Consider the following 22,265-nt stretch of genomic DNA (forward strand, 5'->3'; position numbering starts at 1 on the left):
TGCTTCAAAAGCCCACTTTCAATCATTAAACAGTGTCCATTGGATAGCGTACTTCTATTTCAGATGAGCCCTGTTGAAAGGGTCTGAATTGCAAAGTCCCTTTCAAGGAAATGATCAACAATTTCTACATATGTATACGGAAATTTTTCTAAGGAATGTAAACTTAAGGATAATGCCTAAGAGCTCAAATGAATCATATTGAGAACGAATTTTCATCCACAGTGCTGGACTGTACACACTTTCGTTCTGAATGAGCTGAAACATTGCAGGGGACAAGGATGTTCCCAAGGCCAAGAGAGAACAGAGCGGTCCTACTGTCATCATCCATCCATCTGCTGTCAGGCTGGATGCATACTCAGTGCAATTTCAGTATAAGAGATTCTCAGGTTGTCAAATACCTGTCCTATAAGCTTTTCAGAAAATTCAAGAGGCCTCCTTTATGGCTTCTGGACTTCTTGTGTGATTCATGTGGGGCCTGGGTAGTATCCAGCTCTGCCTAGGGTCAGCCCTGGTCCACTTTAGATACCATTTGTTGGGACACTCACTTTACTGAATAAATGATTGATGTATTTTCTACCAAACTACACTGGATGTAACCCATGCCCATAAAATGGCTTGGAAGGTGCAGGTGACAAAGGAAAACCAGTTGATTGTTCAGCCCTCTGTGGTGCTTCACATCTTCCTTATCTCCCCTGTTTTGTGTCCCATGTGTGGTAGGACATGGTACATACCTTACTCTGTAGCTCAGTCTTCTTCATCATGAGCCCCCTTGTGGGAAATGAATTGTTTCTGATTTCATAATTATATTTATGATATTGATATGCTTATTATGTGCCAGGTACTAGGGTAGATAATTAGATCTGACACAGCCACAGCCTTACATCAGTTTACAGTCTACAAGGGGTAGCAGAAACCCTACACAAAACCAAAGGTTTCCATTGACAATATTGAACTTCAATTTGTCACCAATTTCTGTTACTTAGGCAGTAATATGAATAATTGTGGTCATTTGCTAGGTGCTTACTTGTGTCAAGCATTATACAAAGTGCTGGGGTAGATACAAGATAATGAGGTCAGATAGAGTCTCTGTCCCACAAATGGTTCACAGTCTACAGGAGAGAGAACAGCTACAGTCAGAGGTCATGGGTTCTAATCTTGGCTCCACCAGTTGCAGGCTGTGTGACTTTGGTCAAGTCACTTAACTTCTCTGAGCCTCAGTTACCTCATCTGTAAAATGTGGATTAAGACTGCAAGCCCTACGTGGGGCAACCTGATCACCTTGTATCCCCCCAGCACTTAGAGCAGTGCTTTGCACATAGTAAGTGCTTAACAAATGTCATTATTATTATTATTATTAATAATCCCCATTTTACAGATAAAGGGAACTGAGATTCCCAGAAGGTAAGTGACTTGCCTAAGATTGCATAGCACGCAAATGGCAGAAAAAAGAATAGAACCCAGGTCTCCTGAATTCCAGCCCCATGCTCTTTCCAGTAGGCCAAGCTGTTTCTCTACTGTTTCTCAGTATGTTGTCTGTTGATACAAGGAGAGGCCAACACAGAGAAAAGAGAATGCAAAAGTCCATCATGGTTTGCAGCAGGCTTTCAAACAAAATCCCTACCAAATCTATAAAGCAGTCGTAGCACCCAGCCTCCTATAGGTCTGTGAAATCCAGGCCAATTACAGAAGACATGTCATTCATTCATTCAAACACATTTATTGAGCGCTTACTGTGTGCAGAGCACTGTACTAAGTGCTTGGGAAGTACAAGTTGGCAACATATACAGTCCCTGAGTAGTCCTCTAACACCACTTGTACATCATCTTAGCCTTTAAATAGCAGGACTAGAATACCTACAGAGAGGTCCTAGAAAACAGTGAACTCAGCAGCATTGGAACAAAGTTCACAGCAACATAGCTGACTAATAGGACAGCTGGGAAACGTGGGCAACAGTGAGATCCTTAAGCAATGGATATGTGGTAATCCACTTGGGTAGGTGAGTAATAAAAGAGAATGGAAAATAAAGTCTCCCAAATAAACCATCTGTAGAAGGGCTGGGCTCAATCAGAGATCCAGAAGTTGAGCTTAGAAAACTTCTTCAGCAAGGAGATTTTGAGAGGGAGGGGGGATTTGGGGTTCTTTTAGACTGTGAGCCCACTGTTGGGTAGGGACTGTCTCTATATGTTGCCAACTTGTACTTCCCAAGCGCTTAGTACAGTGCTCTGCACACAGTAAGTGCTCAATAAATATGATTGATTGATTGATTGATTCTGGGTAACAGGGGTTCTGGGAAAGACCTAAACAGTAGATGGCTCTCACAGACTTTAAGTTTGTCTAGCTGAGGTCATTTCCAGGTAGAAGCAGCATGGCTCAGTGGAAAGAGCATGGGCTTTGCAGTCAGAGGGCATGGGTTCAAATCCTGACTCCACCGATTGTCAGCTGTGTGACTTTGGGCAAGTCACTTTACTTCTCTGTGCCTCAGTTACCTCATCTGTAAAATGGAGATTAAGACTGTGAGACCCCCATGGGGCAACCTGATCACCTTGTAACCTCCCCAGCACTTAGAACAGTGCTTTGCACATAGTAAGTGCTTAATAAATGCTGTTATTATTATTATTCCCATAGACACTTGATTCATCAGAAGTTTTAATTCACCATGATCACTGAAAATTACCCTCAACCCCAAATGGAAACTGTCAGTTTTTTTCAAGTTGTTCCAAACTTCTAAACAGAATCCTTAAAATACTAACAGGGCAAAAATTTTGTATAATTCATTGTCTGTAAAATTGGCACTCTTTGGATCATCGTCAATTAATGAATGAATGGCATTAGTATCTTTAGTTGGATTTTAGGCAGCCATGATTCTATTCTAAGAAGCAATGTGGCCTAGTTGAAAGAGGCTGGGCCTAAGAATCAGAGCACATGAATTCTAATCCTGGCTCTGCCACTTTGCTGTGTGATTTGGGCAAATCACTTAACTTCACTGTGCCTCAGCTGCCTCATCTATAAAATGGGGATTAAAGCTGTGAGCTCCATGTGGGACATGGACTGCATCCAACCTGATTAGCTTGTATTTACCCTAGAGCTTAATACGGTGACTGGCACACAATAAGTGCTCAACATTCATTCATTCACTCAATCGTATTTATTGAGTGCTCACTGTGTGCAGAGCACTGTACTAAGCTCTTGGGAAGTACGTCGGCAACATACAGAGACGGTTACCATTAAAAAAAAAAGGAATCTTTCCCATATTTGTTTTTACTTCATAAATATTTATCTAATTAGTCCTGGGAATATACTTGATTTTCTAATCTTTCTGTCTCTTATTTGAATCAGTGTTTTTCTTATTTTTCCTCCATGGACATTTCTGGGAAACTCTTAGTGTTATAAATTGGAATGGAGGCTCAAAGTCTTTCCACAATTTATTTAGGGTAAGATGAGCGGAACATTTGGGTTCAGGGAAATATTTGAGTTTTCTGATTTTATATGACACGTAACATAGGAAGAATCTTTGACATGGAACATCTGCTTGAATCAGATTGATTAATGCAAATCTTTGCCCATCACTTACCAATTTGGATCAAAATGCAAAAGAAGGAAGCACAAAAGCAGATAAAACAATCCTTTGAAATCCTTTGCATGAAAGAAGGTAGAGATCCCCTGTATAGTGGTTTCAATTTGTGGTCCAGGAATATTCCTACTGTTTTATTTGTATTAACTATATAGAAGGAGAATGCATGCTTAGAATGATAGATTGAACTGTGTTCATAAGGCCTTAGAGATATAATATCTCTCTAATGGCACTACCAGCCCTGGATTTGAGGCACTGGAATGCCCCAGGCTTCTCTACTGAAAAATCTGCTCATTAGAAGAGAAACCCCTACTCTAACTGGTGAAATATTGCATCTGACCTTCCAGGAATAAGGTACCTATCACACAATACTAAGGTTCCTGGAAAAAAAAAAGGCTTTGTTTGGGTTGAGTCTTCCGAGGACAGAAAAGAGCAATGAAGTTTTAAAATAATCAGAGGGATAACACTTTCTTTAGAAAATAATATTAAAAATGTACGCTCAGAGCAAGCCACTATTATTGTTATTATTACAGTTAAGTGCTTAGTTTGTCAAGTATTGGGGTAGATGCAAGTTAATTAGGTCAGGCACAGTCCTTGTCCCACATGGATTTCACAAACTAAGTCAGGGAAAAACCAGTATTGAATCCCAATTTCAGTTAAGGAAAGTGAAGCAAAGAGAAGTGACTTATGCAAGGTCACAAGTGACAGGAAGTGAAAGAGCCAGGATTGGAAACGAGGTTAATCAGTCAATCGATTGTATTTGAGCACTTACTGTATGCAGAGCACTGTACTAAGTGCTTGGAAGAGTATATGATATAACAATATAACAAACATTCCCTGCCCACAGTGGGCTTAAAGTCTGGAAGGAGAAATAGACATTAATAGAAATACATATATTATGGAGCTCTGGGGCTGGGAGGGGGATGAATAAAGGGAGCAAGTCTGGGTGATGCAGAAGGGAGTGGAAGAAAAGGAAAAGAGGGCTTAGGTAAGGCCTCAGAGGAGATGTTTCTTCAATAAAGCTTTGAAGAGGGGGAACATAATTGTCCTCTAACTGCCTATGTCATGCTCTTTTATAAGGCCATGGGACTGCCCATACTTTCTAAAGTTTCATATACTTAGTATATTTACTCTGCCTGGAGAAAATTTGCATAATACCTTTCTGGCTTGAAAACAGTTATACAAATGAGATCTGTAGCTGGAGTTTAGATACCCCTGCAAGAAACAAATGTGTGGGCTAAGAACAATAGACATCATTTGATCAGAGGTAATAGCAATACTTGGCCAAACTGATTTTATATGGCAAAGGATCACAATGAGATAACACTTCTCATGCACCAACAACTCTAGGAAATAACAGGCAACCTGGTTTAGACTAATCAAAAATGTTTGCTTAACTTGACAGTGCAAATTAAGCAGCCAAGCTACACTACATCACATTAATAAACAAGTCAGGACTTGCGTTGACACTATAGTTCAGGGTTTGAAATTTGCAATTTGTTGTACCCTTTGCAAGTCACTTCATTCATCAAAAAGAGTTTCTGTAACTATCAATCAAAGCATACCAATTTTTATCCTCTATATTACATAGGAAAAGTCCCAAAGAAAGGGCAAAGAGTAGGCAGCTTTAAATGTTTATTTACCTGATGATTTATTAAAGTGACTGAGTGCTCCAGAGAGGGCTGTTTGAGCTCTCTGCTCTGGGAATGAAATTCTTCCATTTTTCTACTAGGTATCTGGGAGAATGTGTAGTTAAGGAGATTGGTAACAGGCTGTAGCTCTTCTTTATACTTAAGTGCCAGCTTAAATCTGGCCAAAAATCCAAAGTAGACTACCTGTGGACAGCTGGAAGATGGAGGTGTATGAAAAGAGTAGTTTGCTTAGGCATCTGTATTGCCTAAAGGAGAGCTTTCTGGCTGGATTGGCCTAATGAAAGCTAGTACCCTGGAGGCTCTAGGCTCTATTTCCTAACCTGATACTAGCCCTGGAGTTGAGTCCCGCCCGAGAAAATGTTACATGTGGAAATAGATTAACATCTTCCTACTAACAACATTGTTGTGAGGACTTGTACTTCCCAAGCGCTTAGTACAGTGCTCTGCATACAGTAAGTGCTCAATAAATACGATTGAATGAATGAATGAATGACTACCCCATACCAGATGTACTGTCAACAACTTGCTCAAGGCCTTTCTCCTGCCTGGAACTCCCACCACTTTCCCCATCTTCAAACCTCTACAAAACCATACTTCAGAAAGTCTTCCCTGACTAATCTCTCATCTCCACATGTCCTTTTCCCTCTCTTCTGCATCACCTAAGCATTTTGATCCTCTCCGCGGCCCCCCATCCACAGCACTCATATTCATATCCTTGGATTCTGTTGTTTGCCTTAACTACTTAATTTTAATGTCTGTCTACCCAACTGGATTGTAGGCTCCTTGAGGGCAGGAATCATACCAATTGACTCTATTGTGTTACGCTTAGTACAGTGCTCTACACTCAATAAATACCACTGATTGTATGAATTAAGATCCCATCCCAACATGAGGTGTTTGTGTTTTAAATAAAAGGTTGCAAGAAGTACAAGTCTGCTGTTTTTAATCTTCTATGGTGTATGCAATTCAATTCCTTGGTGGGTACCTAGTTGCAAGGTACTGCTTTCCTTTCTTGGCCTAGTGAATGCCAAGGGGACTTAAACTGGCCCTAATTCTCTGTTCACTGGTAAAGTACCAGGTATCACACTCTCTATATTGGTTCAGCATAAGATAATGCTTGATCTTGGACCAAAAAGACCTTCTCCCTCCTCCTGTCCCCACTGCCATTCCAATTTCTATATTATAGAATTGGTCAGCCTTCTAACCACTGTTTCAACAAAACCCCTTTAAATATTGATCATTCTCACTCCACTCCATTTAGAGTGAAACGGAGTTACAGGCATATGCTGAAGACCCAAGCTGAAATTATGTACTAGTGTAATTGCTCCAGGACAGTCCTGGATTCTTGTTATCCATTCCAGGCAGTTTTGAAAAAGAAAATATAAATGTTTCCAGATTGGTAATACCTAGCCTAATCTCACTTACATAGAAGCCCATTCTCATTTTCAGTGTCTAGGTTAGAGCATGTACTGTGCAAGTTCAGTTTAGGCCCCAAAAGCAGTCACAAACAATGATGTTGCGATCCTTAAATGGAAGTTACACTCACCTTAAAACATCTGTGCTAGATGTAACATGTGAGGAGAATGAACCTTCAGAAGGACAGCCAAGCAGCTGTTGTTATGGAGCTTTGAAACTGAGAAACTGAAAACAAAGAGGACAGAAGAAGCATTTTAAGGACACAGTGAAACAAAGCCTCAGACAATGCTGAATTTTGGTCAAAGTTAGAGTCAGTGGCTGAGGATAGTTCTGCATGATTCTGTAATGATATCAAAAAATAAGTGATTCTTTTTGATCAAAAGTTTGTAAGGAACGTGAGAAAAGAGAACAAATCTAAAAACCACATTAGGTGCAACAAAGCATCAAATATGAAACAACAAGTGTGTGTGTGTGTGTGTGTGTGTGTATGCGTTTAAAAGTGGAAGAGACTGAGATCCAGAATTGGCCTTTTCAGTCCCATACACATTCATAGTGAATTTCACCATCAGTGGCCCCTTCTTTGAATACAAAGAACAACTATATTTAGGCCCCATAAAGAAGTAGCATTGCTGAATGGAAAAAGCACAGAGCTGGGAGTCAGAAGACTTGAGGTCTTATTCTAGCTCTGCCACTTACATTCTGTGTGACTTTGAGCAAGGACTTTATTTCCCTGTGCTGCTTTCCTCATCTGCAAAATGGGCATTCATCAACTTTTCTCCCTCCTTACATAGGCTGTGAGCCCTATGTGGGACAGGGGCAGTATCTGACCTAATTCATCATATTTACCCCAACACTCTGTACAGTGCTTGACACGTAAGACCACATAGTACAGATACCACAGTTATAATTATTATTCCGGTTCTTATATGTCCCATGGTTCAGCGTACTGCAAGATGCTAATTTCTTCCCCACTGTCTTAACTGCCCAGATGGAAGGGAAGGTTTGTATGCTGAATTATTTTCTACAGGTGTAGCAAATTATATCCAGAATCCTGGCACCCAAGGATTTATCTGCATTTGTTGATTGGAATGTATTATAAATGCATTCCACCTTAAATATGTCTTAAAAACATTTCGCACTCTGAATGTAAATGTGAGACCAGTTGTAAATCTGCTTGCTCTTAGCTTTCATGAATACCAAATCCTCCTGCATTTCTTTTGTGAGCCCTGTTGCCACATTCTCATCATTCAACGTCAGAAGAGATTTCAGAGGATAATTGAAATCAAAAACAGGAAAGTTCTAGACGTAAAGCTCCCAATTTTAAAGCGAAATATCATCCCTACAAGAACATGCCCTGTTCTCTGCTGACCTGGAGAAATGAACCAACAAACATCAATTAGCAAAATAAAAAGGGGAAAAAAAGTATTCTTCTGACACAGAAGTTGGTTACAGATGGATTTTGATTAAGGAAAAGAAATCAATAAGGTAATCAGCCATGATTCTGCTTCCTATATCTCTCTACCATACAGCTCAGACAGACATGCTGGAGGCAAGAACATCTATCTTTGCCCAGAAATAAAACCAAGAGCAATAGAAGGGCTAGAAGGAGCTCATTTTCCTCTCCCCAATTCCTCGTTTGGGACTGACAGATGAGTCATTGTGCCAAATTCTCCCCACGGGGGATTTTTAAACCTGGGTAAATGTGCAGAGATGTAGCTAGGGTGTGTATGGAGGGCCAAAGGGGCAATGTGGGTCCAAAAGGGGCATGTCCAGGCATTCTTGAGTTCAGTCCTCAGCATCCAGACCCTAAATGATTAGCCCTTCTTCTGGTTAAAGGAATGGGAGAGCCTTGTGGCTACCAGCTTCATCCATCTGGGCTCCAGTTCCACCTGCCCTGGGTGGCAGAACTTATCTCAGCCTCTGAGTCCAGATAATCCAGCCTTTCCCCATTCCAATGGAGGAGAATAAAATAGCTTTAACAGCACATAGTGTTGTGACAGCTGTGGCTGTTGGAGGAGGAGCTGCCCCTATGCTCCAGGGGAAGATCTGGGAACTGACAGTCCGCCCTTTCAGTTGTCTCCCTCTGCTCACCTCATCCCTATTCTTCCTTCTTGCTGCCTCCACCAAACCTCCTACCCCGAGCAATACCTTCCAAACCCTCATTTCTATTCCATGCAGCCCCACCCACCTGCATGCCTCTCTTCCACCCTTCCCTCCATGGAAAACTCTGCTCCACTGTAACCCATTCATTCATTCAATCAATCATATTTATTGAGCACTTACTGTGTGCAGAGCACTGTACTAAGCATTTGAGAGAGTACAATACAACAACAGACACATTCCCTACCCACAACAAGGTTACAGTCTGGGGGGGGGGCGATGTGGGGAGAGATGGTAAACTCCCCTTCCTAGGGAAACATCCATTAATTCAATCAATCATATTCATTGAGCGCTTACTATGTGCAGAGCACTGTACTAAGTACTTGGGAAGTACAAATCGGCAACATATAGAGACGGTCCCTACCCAACAATGGGCTCACAGTCTAGAAGGGGGAGACAGACAACAAAACATGTAGACAGGTGTCAAAATCATGAGGGTTAATGGAAGGGTTGATCACCCAGGGGACCTGTGTTCTAATCTCAGATCTTCCACTTATCTATTGTGTGACTTTGGGAAAGTCACTTTACATTTCCATGCCTTAGTTTCCTCATCTGTAAAATGGGGATTCAATACCTGTTCTTCCTCTCCTTTAGACTGGGGGCTCAATATGGGACATGGAATAGGCCCCCCCGATTATCTTGTATCTACCCTAGCACTTATTACAGTGCTTGGCACAAAGTGCTAAACAGACATTAGAATTATTATTGTTATTATGCTGCTTTATTAGCAGGCATCCCCAGAAATTCAATTTTTTTGTCTATTGGAGCTGCCTTTGGGGCAGATAGCAAAAGGACAAAATGGAGTTAGCTTTTCTGCTGTGTTTACGAGGGCAAATTGCTGTGATTAAAAGGGGAAGTCGTGGATCAATAAGTGGCATAGCTAGACGTTGCTTCATCTGAAATATATTTTATAAATTAGGATGACTAGGTTCTCAGACATATCTTTTCTGGTTATTTGTGAATATTTTATGTTTTGTTTTTCTCTTGGTAACATCAGTTGTAAGTGACTTGACTTACATTGTGGATTACATTGATTTTTAAATTGCATTAACCTTTGGTCCTTAATTTGGATAAGTGCCACTAGGCATTTTTATCATTGTAAACACATTCTAAAATAACAGGGAAAATGAATGTGTAGTCTCAATTGCTTCCCTGTTGTTTTAATGCTCTCTCAGTCCTGGACACTCTATTAAAATGAATAAGATTCACTGTCCAATTGATCAGCAGAAAAGGTTCATTCAGACAACACCATTAATGGAGCAGTTTCTTGGGGAAAATGTCTTACATGAAAAGGTTGCATTGTTTTCTAAGATATGATAGTTTAGGACAGAAAGGAGACAACTTTTCATTAATGCTTCCATCTTGAGCAGTGCTAACATTGGGAAATCACCTAAACTAAAACAACTAAAATTCGATTCCTGACAGATTCCAATTGTCACTATTTAATATCAAGATCTTGATGATGTGGAGGAGGATGATGATGAAGAATGTACCTCTGTCACAGAAAGCTGCAATGTTGTTAAGTTACCATTTGAAAAGGTAGTAAGGCAATTGGACAATCTGTCCACACAAAATTAAATTTTCATCTTTCTCCCACTCCCTCTCATCCCACCTGCTGCTGCTGCTTCTGGCAATCTCGATCAACAGAATATTTTAATCAGGCCCAGAGTTAGATTTAGGGCAAGAGCTAGTGTTAGTGCTGGGAGTATGAGCAGAGCTTTCAAGGCGGCTTAAAATTAGGAGTAAGGCCTGAAGCTAAGGATCATGGTTAAAGATGGATATTGTCTATGCTTGGACTGTCATCAAAAACTGATTTATTAGTGGATGATTGACCTTTAGGTCAATTTAATTTTGCATGGGCAAATTTTTTCAGCTGCCCTACTACCTCTTCAAGCAACAGCTCAACAATATCACAGCTCTCTGTGACAGAGGTACATTCTTCATCATCATCCTCATCAGCGTCATCAGCACTGCGACAGGCTGGAAGGATATTCTAGGCATTGCCACACTTCATTCATCTTCTCTGGAAGCATCCAGACTCATTTCTTTGTAGAAGTAGGGGGCAGATGAAGCCAGTCCTTGATATTCCTCAACTTTAAATGTTTGAAATTTTGCAGCTTCAGTGCAGTGGGCATAGGAAGAATCGGGGAGTGGGGGGGGAGTCGTGATAGGGGGCGAGTTTCTTTCAATCAATAAATAAATCAGTACTATTTCTTGAGCCCTTACTGTGTGCAGAATACTGTACTAAGTTTTTGAGAGAGTTCAATTTAGTAGATTTGGTAGGCACAACTGCTGCCCTCAAGGAACTTACAGGCTGCTGCCCTGAGATCTCACCAGACTGTACTTTTATTCTCTGTTCATTTTCTGACGTGAATCTATAAACATTTAATTTTGCCATAACACCTGCTCTCACTACATATGTTGACTAGAAAACCTGCATTATATGGGAGAATTAAGTATACTACTACTCTACTAGTTTTTGTCTGTTCTTCTCTTTCCTGGTTTGGTTATAAACTCTTCAAGGTTAGGGAATGTTCCTAGTTCACTTTTCTCTGTCTGTCCCCAAGGAGAAGGTACCCAACTTGGGGATCAATGAATTGTTTTCATAATGAGATTAACTGCCAGAATATCTTGGCTCTAAATAGTTGCCCTCAAGGATGCTGAATGCCTCTAAAATTAAAGGTTTGTAATCCGATCAAGATGTGTTTCTTCATTTATTCTATAAATTTTCCTTCTTCTTAGATTGTATCTCCAATTATTAGAACCTCCTTCCTCCATGTTTTACCTCTTGCTTCTAACAACTCATGGATGAGTAGGGGGTACCCATCTACTCCACCATTCCTTTCCTTTCTTTCGACTCATCAAATAATATTGGGGCCTGTTTGGATTAAATGGCCAGAAATGTCCAAAATAAGATTAGTGATGGCTTAGAAATGATGGGAACTTTTGTAGCACAAAGGAAGGATATCTTCCTGGCAGGAACATTAGTTATATTCCACATATAGCCCACATGCATTAGCCTAAACTGGAGGACAATCTGTTTTGGCAGACCAGCCTCCCTCTCTCCTCTCCTCTCTCCTTCCCCCTTTTCTCTCCATCTACAAGGGGGTGGAACATGTAGCCCTGCCTAATAGCTCCTACTGAGAGTGGTCCTTAGGGAGGAGAAATATTTGGCTTATTAGAATCTATTCCCCAAAAAACAGCTAAAATTAAATTCACAATTAAATAGTTTTAGAGAAGAAACCAACCCACCTTTCTGCATGACCATGAGTGATTTAATTTAAATATGAGAATAATTTTCTATTTCTCCTCTTCTGCCTTAAATTTTATTGCTGTAAAATGGGGGTCATAGTTTTTAGATTGTAAAATTCTTAAGGGTGGAGATTGTATTTAACAACTCTTGTACTCTCGCAAGAACTTAGCATAGTGTTCTGTACACAATAAGCACTCAATAAGTACCTGATTAATTGCTTTTCCTCAGGACTTCTCTTTTATCAAGTGTTTTTGCCCATTTTTCAATTGTTTTTAAGGAAGAAAATCATTATGACTCACATCTGCAATACTCCTTTAAACTCATCTGGTTTACACTTGAACTGGAATGGCACTTTTATAAGGATCAAATCATTTTAAGTCTGGTGTTCACCTTCTAGCATTTTCCAAAACAATGCAAAGGACAATAGACATCCACATGAATGAGTGTGAATACAGAGATTCATGTGCCTTTAAGGCATATTTTATAAGAAAAAAATATATGACTATGCATCAAGATCTATGTCTGCTGTTTGACCTTGGACAAGTCATTTCATTTCTCTGTGCCTCAGTTACCACACCTGTAAAAGGGGATTAAGACTGTGAGCCCCATGTGGGGGAGGGACTGTGTCCATCCTGATTACCTGCTTCTACCCCAGCACTTAGAACAGTGTCTGCACACAGTAAGTCCTTAACAAATACCAGTAAAAAATAAATAAAAAAAAAGCTCTCCATACCAAGATAAAGAACTATCAGGCTTTTAAAATGTCCAACTTTCAATATGACTTTGAGACTTGGACATACTCCTGAAAACATATCCAGCTTCCAAAGTAGTTTCACTAGCAGAATTATGAATAACACTCAACATCAAATGTCAAGGCAAGGTTACTAATAATGAGGTCCTGGTGACCGAAACCCCCCCACTCATCAGCACTGAAACAGAGCTTGCAGAAATGCAGCTCTGATGGATTTTGTATAAAAAGAAAACAATAGGCTATTCAAACAGTTGGCACAGAGACATTTGAAATAAGGCAAAAGCAAGCCCAGAGGGGGAGTACTGCAGTAAAAATAATAACAATAATAATCATGGTATTTTTTTAAGTGCTTACTACGTGCCAGGCACTGTTCTAAGAGCTGTGGTGGTTACAAGCAAACTGGATTGGACACGGTCCCTGTCAACCATGGGGAGAACAGCCTGATAGGTAGCAAGCAAGAGAAGGGTTGCTCTCCTCAAGGAAGGGATTTGCAAAGATTAGAATACAAAGTTATGTGTTCAAAAATAGACATACATTGGTTCAGTGAGGATCTGCCTCTACATGTTAACAAGGATGGGAGTGGGTTACATAACAACCAGTCTGATCAATCACAATCACTTTCATAAATTGGATCTCACCACTAATATCATCTTGAAAATAAAGGGTGTGTGTATATGGTTCTGGATTCATTCAGACATACAGAGCGCTTACTGTGTGCAGAGCACTGTACTAGGGAGAGTACAATATAACAGTAAATAGACACATTCCCTTCCCACAGTGAGCTGACAGTCTAGAAGGGGAGACAGATATTAATATGAATAAATACATTACAGCTATGTGCGTAAGTGTTGTGGCCCTGGGAGGGGTGATGAATAAAGAGAGCAAGTCATAGTGATGTAGAAGGGAGTGTGAAAAGAGGAAAGGTGGCCTTAGCAGGGAAGGCCTCTTGGAGGAGATGTGCCTTCAATAAGGCTTTAAAGGTAAGGGAGAGTAATTGTCTGTTGGATTGAGAAGGGAGGGCATTCCAGGATAGAGGTAGGAAGTGGGTGAGGGATCGGCAGTGAGATAGACGACATTGAGGTACAGTGAGAAAGTAAGCATAGGAGGAGTGAAGCGTTCTGGATCACCTTCCTACGTATCATATCTATCAGTCATACCCTTGTTCTACTGAAGAATGCAGTCAAGATCCTAGAAATAATGCTTTCACTATAAACATTCACTGAAGCTAACAACAAAGGTCATCATTATGTGTTTTGCAATACTTAATATGTTCTATGAAAAAGACATATAAAGCAGGAGGGGATTAAGTTTTGTTTCAAAGGTCTACTTGCTCTGCATATCAAGTGGATTCTGAATTTTCCTCTCTTCCATGCTCCCCTTTCCACTCATTTTTTTCTCTTAAAGATTTCTTCAGAGCAGGTGTATGTGGCAGATTGTGCAAAATGTTTCTATAATGGGTGCTTGCTATTGAATACAGCCTGCTGCTCTTGCTAAGGGAAATGTTAGATGATACTGATGGTTCAACAGGCCCAAAACTAACAGTTTAAAAACAATAAAATTCTGAATGGTTTTAACAACCTATGAGTTAACAGAATATAGATTCTACGTGGTATTTCCATGAAATATTACTTCGCAATACTTTTGTGAGTTTATTTCTAGTTTTTATTCCAGCATTTGAATTATACCTAGTAATTGTCTTTGATTATTTTTGTTACTGCTGTGGTATTTCACATTGCCAAATATTACAATTATTATTGTTTTTTAATATACACCTTTTCCATTTAGGCTCTCTGGCCCAAGAACTGACCTGAGAACTGAGTTAGATGTGAGATGGGAGGATAAAACCCCTGCCCTACATGACACTCACAGTCTAAGATGGAGAAAAAGTACTGTATCAAATTTTACATATGAGGAAACTGAGGCACTGAAAAGATAAATGATTTGTCGAAGCTCACACAGTAGGCAACTGGGGGACCTGAAATTAGAACCCAGCTCCTGTGACTCTCAGGTTCATACTCTTTCCACTAGGCCATGATGCTTTCCCTAAAGTATGTATCTTTTAATTCCAAATTTTCAGCTACTAGGATGGGATGGGAAAGTCTAGAGAAGGCACAGAGATTCAGTCATTGTGTTTTCCTGTGGCTTGAACATTTCCATCAGATTCAGAAAGGAATTAGTAATTAACACTTAATCCCCTAAGGCTAAATCGGTCCAATCTTGCCCATGACAGAGTGGGAGAGAATGTTGACACTAACTTAACCTTAGGAAAATTTCATATACAGGTTAGAAGATTGTTCCAGCCTAGAAAAACTGGAGAGGACAAATGAATGAAGTCTATATTATCATGAAGTGTGGGCAGGGTGGGCAGTGTGGAAGAAAGGATGTCAGAAAGGGGAACCAACACATGGATTCTTCAAGCATCCTGTTGCCTCTCTTGGAGATACAGTTAATAGACAATTGTTCTCACTCAGTAACAGTGTCCTTATCATCATCACTATCATCATTATCATCTTTTATGATAACACCTTCTGTGTGCGGAAAATTCACCTGCCATAGAAACCTTATAAAACCTTTGAGTTGTTAAAAAGAGAACTGAAGACTGACAAGGTTTGATATTACTTTGTTTCCATCAAATTAATATATGGTTTTAATAAACCTGGCATTCTCAGCTGAATAGCATTGCAAATAATCATCTGCAGATGTCTTTGAATGTATTCACAGAATGTATTTGTTTCTATTTCTATGTGTGTATCATTAATATTTGATAGGATAGCTGAATAAAAAGTGGAGTTAAATTACTGAAAGGTGTTGTTGGGTTCACATATGCCCAATTTAAATATAAGAATAATGGCACTCAATGAAGCTTCACTTGAATTTTATACTAATAAGGAGATCTGTAAAAACTTATTTGACTTATTAAATATATTTTCTTTGCCAAGTTAAATGTAAATATAGCTGTCAGTGAAAAGAGGAAATTTGGAATAGAGATGCACCTTTCACATTTCTGAAATGCCTTAATTAAATGGAGAAGAGTTTCTATGGTTTCAACTAATGACCTGGGGAATTGTATTGTTCTAGAAAATTGCTCAAAACCCAGATTAGCCCTCGAAATTCACATTTTGTAAACTGCCCATTCTTTGGAGTGGTGGGCTAGCATAGTATGAAAATGGAGTATCACCTTAGTTTTATCTGTTTCAAAAAAAGGCAACTTACTGAACTCATCCACCTTTTTTGCCCCTATTTTTCTATTTGTGAAAAAAGGGCATAAAATGGTCAATTTTAATCTCACAGGGGTATTGGAAAGATTGATTGTAGATCTCTCCCAGATCTCTGATGTTGCTTCCTGAAATGAAATTAGAGTTTTCATTTAGAACAATCAATCAGTCAGTCAATTAATTGAGTGCTGCTAGAGGATCCCCTTTGTTGGGGGGCCAACATGACATTGGAGGAAGATTAATGCAGGGGCTTCAGTGGCTGAAGTCAGTCAGCCAATCATATCTGAGTGCTTACTGTGTACAGATCACTGTACTAAGCGATTGGAAGAGTACAATATTACACTCATCAGACACATTCCCTTCCCACAACAAACTTACAGTCAGGGACTAAGCTTAATGTGGGGTGCCAGGGTCCAGGTAACATGTAAGCCGAGTACTCAGATGACCTGGCTCAGGATAGTAATAGTATCCTTACTTAGTATCCTGATTTATGGTAAAATTAATTATTATTATTATTATTAATATTATTTTCAAGCACTTATGTGTCAAGCACTGTTCAAAGCACTGGGATAGATACAAGTTTGAAGCACTCGGGTAGATACAAATCAGGTTGGACACAGTCCCTTTGCCACATGGGGCTCACAGTTTAAATAGAGGAGTTAACTGGTATTGAATCTGCATTCTACATATGAGGAAAATGAGCCACAGAGAAGTTAAGTAACTTGCCCAAGTCACCCTGCAGGCAAGTTTTAAAGCTGGGATTAGAACCCAGGTCCCCTGATTCCCATGCTCTTTCCACTAGACTACACTGCCCCTCTGGACAAACTTGTGGGGAAATAATAATAAAGGCATTTGTTAAGCGCTTACTATGTGCAAAGCACTGTCCTAAGCGCTGGGAAGGTTACAATGTTAGTTAGCCGAGAAGTAGTGGGACTTCAGACCTGCAAGAAGGGAATCAGGGTGAAAGATCACTCTTTCACCTGTCCTCAGCTGTCTTTCCTTCCCCCAAATCCTTGGCTTCAGGGAAAGTCTCAGCCTATGGGATGTTTAGAGAGCTGATCCAGGTGACATTGCACCTGCCACAGACCCAAGAATGTCCTGGCTCTGGTGATCTCCAAGAACATCACTCAGTGTGGAGTGGGAGAAACTCTGGGCTGAAGAGCCCAGAACTCAATTTACCCTGGCCTACTGGCCAACAATGGAATTCTCAGCTCCAGAGTAATAATAATTATGATGGTATTTGTTAAGCACTTACTATGTGCAAAGCACTGTTCTAAGCACTGGGGGGGATACAAGGTGATCAGATTGTCCCACGTGGGACTCACAGTCTTAATCCCCATTTTACAGATGAGGTAACTGAGGCACAGAGAAGTCAAATGAGTTGCCCAAAGTCCCACAGCTGACAAGTGGCGGAGCCAGGATTAAAACCCATGACCCCTGACTCCGAAGCCCAGCTCTTTCCACTGAGCCACGCTAATGTGGCCTCAACCTCCACCATCTCCAGACCTGGTTCAAGCCAGGGCAGGTAAGTGCATTATGGGCAGGGAATGTGTCTGTTATATTGTGATATTGTACCCTTCCAAGTGCTTAATACAGTGCTCTGGATCCAGTAAGCACTCAGTAAATACAAATGACTGACTGACTTCAGAGAAGCAGCGTGGCTCAGTGGAAAGAGCATGGGCTTTGGAGTCAGAGGTCATGGGTTTGAATCCTGGCTCCGCCAAATGTCTGCTGTATGACCTTGGGCAAGTCACTTAACTTTTCTGAGCTTCAGTTACCTCATCTGTAAAATGGGGATTAAGACTGTGAGCCCCACGTGGGACAACTTGATCACCTTGTATTCCCCCCAGCACTTAGAACAGTGCTTAGCACATAGTAAGTGCTTAACAAATACCATTGTTATTATTATTATTATTATTCAGGCTGGTGGCAGATCAAGGGGAAGCTAGGGAGATGGCTTCAGTGACTTCCTACTCTGTGTGACATAATGGCATCAGGTGTGGCATGAAGGGCCCAGGAAAATCGATTTGCCAGGAAGCCACAGGAGATTTAAGCTGTCCTTGCTTACCAGATTATACTGTCAAACAGCAAGCCTAACCAGATAGCTTCTCTAGCCAACTAAAATGGTGTCTCTCATTGGGAATGATGGCTGAACCTTGGTCTTGAGACACTGGGACTAGGACTCAGCACGAGTTGATAATAGTGCCAGGGGGGTGTACCAGGGCTCATACTGTCTTGTCTCTGCTAATCATGTTCAGTGAGTGAGCAGGCCGGCAGGACTGCAGCAGGCTGCAAAGTGCAGGCAAAAGATTTTTAACATGCGGGACACCTTTAAGGCCAAAGTGGCAGAGTAGAATGCATATGTTTGTGTGTATATGTGTGATGTGAGGAGTGGAGAAAGGCATCAGGCTCATTATTCTCCTTTCTTTTATGTTTTCATTGTTCTCCACGTGTAAGCCTATTCAGATGCTCCATAGTCTTTGACATTATTTTTACATTTTATTCAAGAGGTCTACTTACGTCTCACTCCCTCCTCTTGCCACTCTCATTTTGGTCTAGTTCTTCCTAATGGTTCCACAAATCGATCAGTGATATTTATTGAGCATTTTTTTTATGTACCGAGCACTGTTTTAAGCACTTGGAGAGTACTGTACAACAGATTAGCATACACGTTCCCTGCCTATAACGAATTTATAGTCTAGAGGGCTCCACCTGCAGAAATTTTCAACTTTGTATTTCCATTGATCCAATTAGAGAGATTTTTTTAAACTCATAGTCCCCTACAACCCATCTTTTCCTAAATTTGACTATAAGTGGCATTACCTCAGGTGTTTTAGGCTGGATAGCCCTGAAGTCCTAGTTTAATAGATATTCTTCAAGCGGGTGAGGAGAGATCGTGTCTACCCACTCTTTTGCTGTACTCTCCCAAATGCTTAGTACAGTTCATATTAAGTAGAATACAGTTCAGTACGGTACACATTAAGAGCTCAATAGATATCCATGATTGAATCAAGAAATGAAACTCTATTGGACTTCAAATTTGCAATCGATAGACTTCACAAGCAACTGCATGTCTGGCAAATATGGGCTACATCAGCCACGGATAAGCTGCTCATGCAGGTATTTTGAAAATAACTGCTGGCTATCCTTTTCACTCCCATTCGTTACATCTTGAGCCACTTTGAAATATGAATACAGAACTGCTTATTTATGATTATTTACAATTATCTGATTTTACTCATCCAGATGCACAAGGCTTTGCTAATAGATGCCATGCATTACCTCTCTATGGATCTGTCCTCCAATTCCACTCTCCAAATGCCTCCTAGTGTATTAAGTAAAGTCATCATTTAATTACTGAAATCAAGGAGCAAACTAAGCCATAACTACATGCAAATTGAACAATGTAGTGCCCTTTGGCAGAAAAGGTGACATTTGAAAGGTGATATTAAGCTCCATGGGATATTTTAAGCAATCAGGGAGTTAAAGAGCCAAGAAGTATTACCGAGATCTCAGTCAGTCCTAGAATCCTGATCATTTTTAGATTCAAGATTCACTCAAGTAATGCTTTGCCTTCCTGCAATTCCATAAAAACACTTTGCATTCACTATCTAATGTGTAAAGTGCTTTTAAAGATAAAACCCACGATAAATGATCAGAAGCATTAAATGGTATTCTGCTCTCTCCGGTTATAAGGGAATAATATTTTGCCTTGTTCACGGGTCCCACAGATCTTTATAATTTGGACTTCTGCCTGTTCTTGCTAATGGAATGCAATTTGTTAGTCCTATAAACCAAATTCTTGGGATGGCTAAAAAGTTACATATTATATTAATCTTTTTTTGATTTTAAAACAATGAAATATGTAAGCTCAATTCATTTTAAAAATCATTAAAATATACTGTCATGTTTTGTCCTGCCTTTTTTTGACAAATGAAGAAGCTGAGGCACAGTGAAGAAATGTATTTGACTTTCCCAAAGTCACTCAGGAGGAAAGTGACAGAGCAGGGATTAGAGTCCACATCCTCTGACTTCCAGGCCTGTGTCAGTTTCCCCTAGGCCATGCTACAGCACTTGGCATTGTTTTGGCTTTTGCCTCCTTATCACATGCTCATTAAGAAGGTTCAGCTCAAAAAGAGCCACTCTGATCTGCCTCTGGCAGTAGAATTCCAGCTTTCATCACAGATATAGCATTGTTGAAAGCTACCTAACTTGGACTCTTAGGCCCTTTTCATTATTCACACCTTTATGGAAAGGGTTTTAGGAGGGGTCTACACTTAAGATCTGCAAACTGAGCTGTAGTGTTTTCTTCCTGTCTCACTGAACTTTGGCGTTTCAGTGTTCTCTCAGGACTTTGAGTTTCTTGTTCATTTGAAAGTTGTAATTGGGCACCTGTAGGTCCATTGTTCAATCAGTCAGATAAATAGGATCTCAGCACTAAGCTAAATCATACTAGCAAGGCAATAAGACAACAGCCATAAAAATGGGTGGAAAATGGGGCAGGCATACTTATCAGTTGCATTACCACAATTTTGTTATTCAGAAGTGCATGTCCATCAGGAAATGTACACAGTCTCTATTGGTTCAAAACAGAAAACAAAATAAAGCAGAAATGTGACTAAAAATGCATCTTATTCATGTCAACAGAACCACAGACAAACATTTTGGGAAGAATGCAGTGATGGTTATCTGCTTTTGGACTTGGGGTATGACTTCCCCCCAGCCATGTGCAAGTATATCAGAATATTTGTAATGATGCTGGGTGCAGTGTTCAATATTGTGGGTGTGAGTTTTGCCCATGAGGGAGAAAGCTCCCACTCCATCTTAACTCAATATCATCTTTATGCTTATATAGAAAAGCAATATGCCACATTCATTCATTCAGTCATATTTATTGAGTGCTTACTGTATGCAGAGCACTGTACTAAGCGCTTGGGAAGTACAGTGAAGTGGGAGCCCAGGTAATAGGGGAGAGGCATATGGAACTAAATTGCACAGTTTAGAAATACTTGCCTTACATACTCACAAGACTTATAGGGTATGAAAAAAATTGCAAGAACATTTCTGAAGTAGTAGGTACAAATAAATTTCATAATTTTCTGTGACCCCCTCAGAGAAATAATGATAACAATACAAATGATATTTGTTCAGTGCTTACTATGTGCCAACACTGTGCTAAACACTGGGGTAGGTGCAATACAATCAGAACAAAAACAGTCCCTGCCTCAAATGAGGTTCACAGTCAAGGTGAGGAAGAACAGGTATGTGATCCCTACTTTGTAAATGAAGAAACTGAGGTACAGATAAGTTGTGACTTGCCCCAAATCACACTCCAGGCAAGTGATGGAGGCAGGATTAGAACCCAGGCCCTCTGCCTCTCTGTCTTGGGTTCTTTTATCCTAGGGGGCAAGAGATAAAACAAAATTGACAGGCTCAAGAACTTTTATTTGCATGTGAAACGAGTTAAAACCTTGTGATTTGCCAAGTTTTTCCCAGAGTTAGGTTTGAAGAAATAAATGCTAAATGAATATCCAACAGTATCATTTGGCACAATTTTTTTCCTACATGCTCTCAGTGTTTGGTATCTTAACTGCTATTTCCTTAGCATTTCTATGGCTCAGTTTGGAAAAAAAAGGATAGTGTAGAGAAGGGATGATAACTAGATGATTTTTATTCATTCCCTCAAATCAGTTTGAAAGACATTGTTGAAGAGTCTGTAAATCCAAAACACATAATGCAAAACCTATTCCACTGAATGTTATTTTTAAACAAAAACATTACATTTTATGCACTAATGACAATAATTCTAAAAGCATTTTTTTGCTTTCATCTTAATATGTAGAGAAAAATCCTGAGCATCAAGATATATCCACCATGCCCACTTTCATGTTTCCATTTACAATTAATCAAAGAAAATATTTTTATACTCCTCCTAGAAGTTTCATATCTGATTTCTTTGTTGCCATAAGTGGAAAAATAAGTCATCAAGCAGTAACCATAAGATTCATCAATGCTGTCATTCTGAAGGCTGAGTTATTTTTTTCAGTCCATTCCTTTGTGGATATCAGTGTGTCAAGGATGAATAGTCACTTTTTTGAAATGATTCAAGTGTGAAAATCTGCAAACATTGCAGGGGGTTTGTCAAACCAACTTAACAGTTTAACATCTCCTGCCCTGAAAATATATCTTTAAAAAGGAAAAAAAGATGGAATGGTGGAGTAGAGCAAATAAAATATTTTTGACACTG

This window comes from Tachyglossus aculeatus (genome assembly GCF_015852505.1).
Source record: "Tachyglossus aculeatus isolate mTacAcu1 chromosome 12 unlocalized genomic scaffold, mTacAcu1.pri SUPER_6_unloc_1, whole genome shotgun sequence".
Taxonomy (NCBI): Eukaryota; Metazoa; Chordata; class Mammalia; order Monotremata; family Tachyglossidae; genus Tachyglossus; species Tachyglossus aculeatus.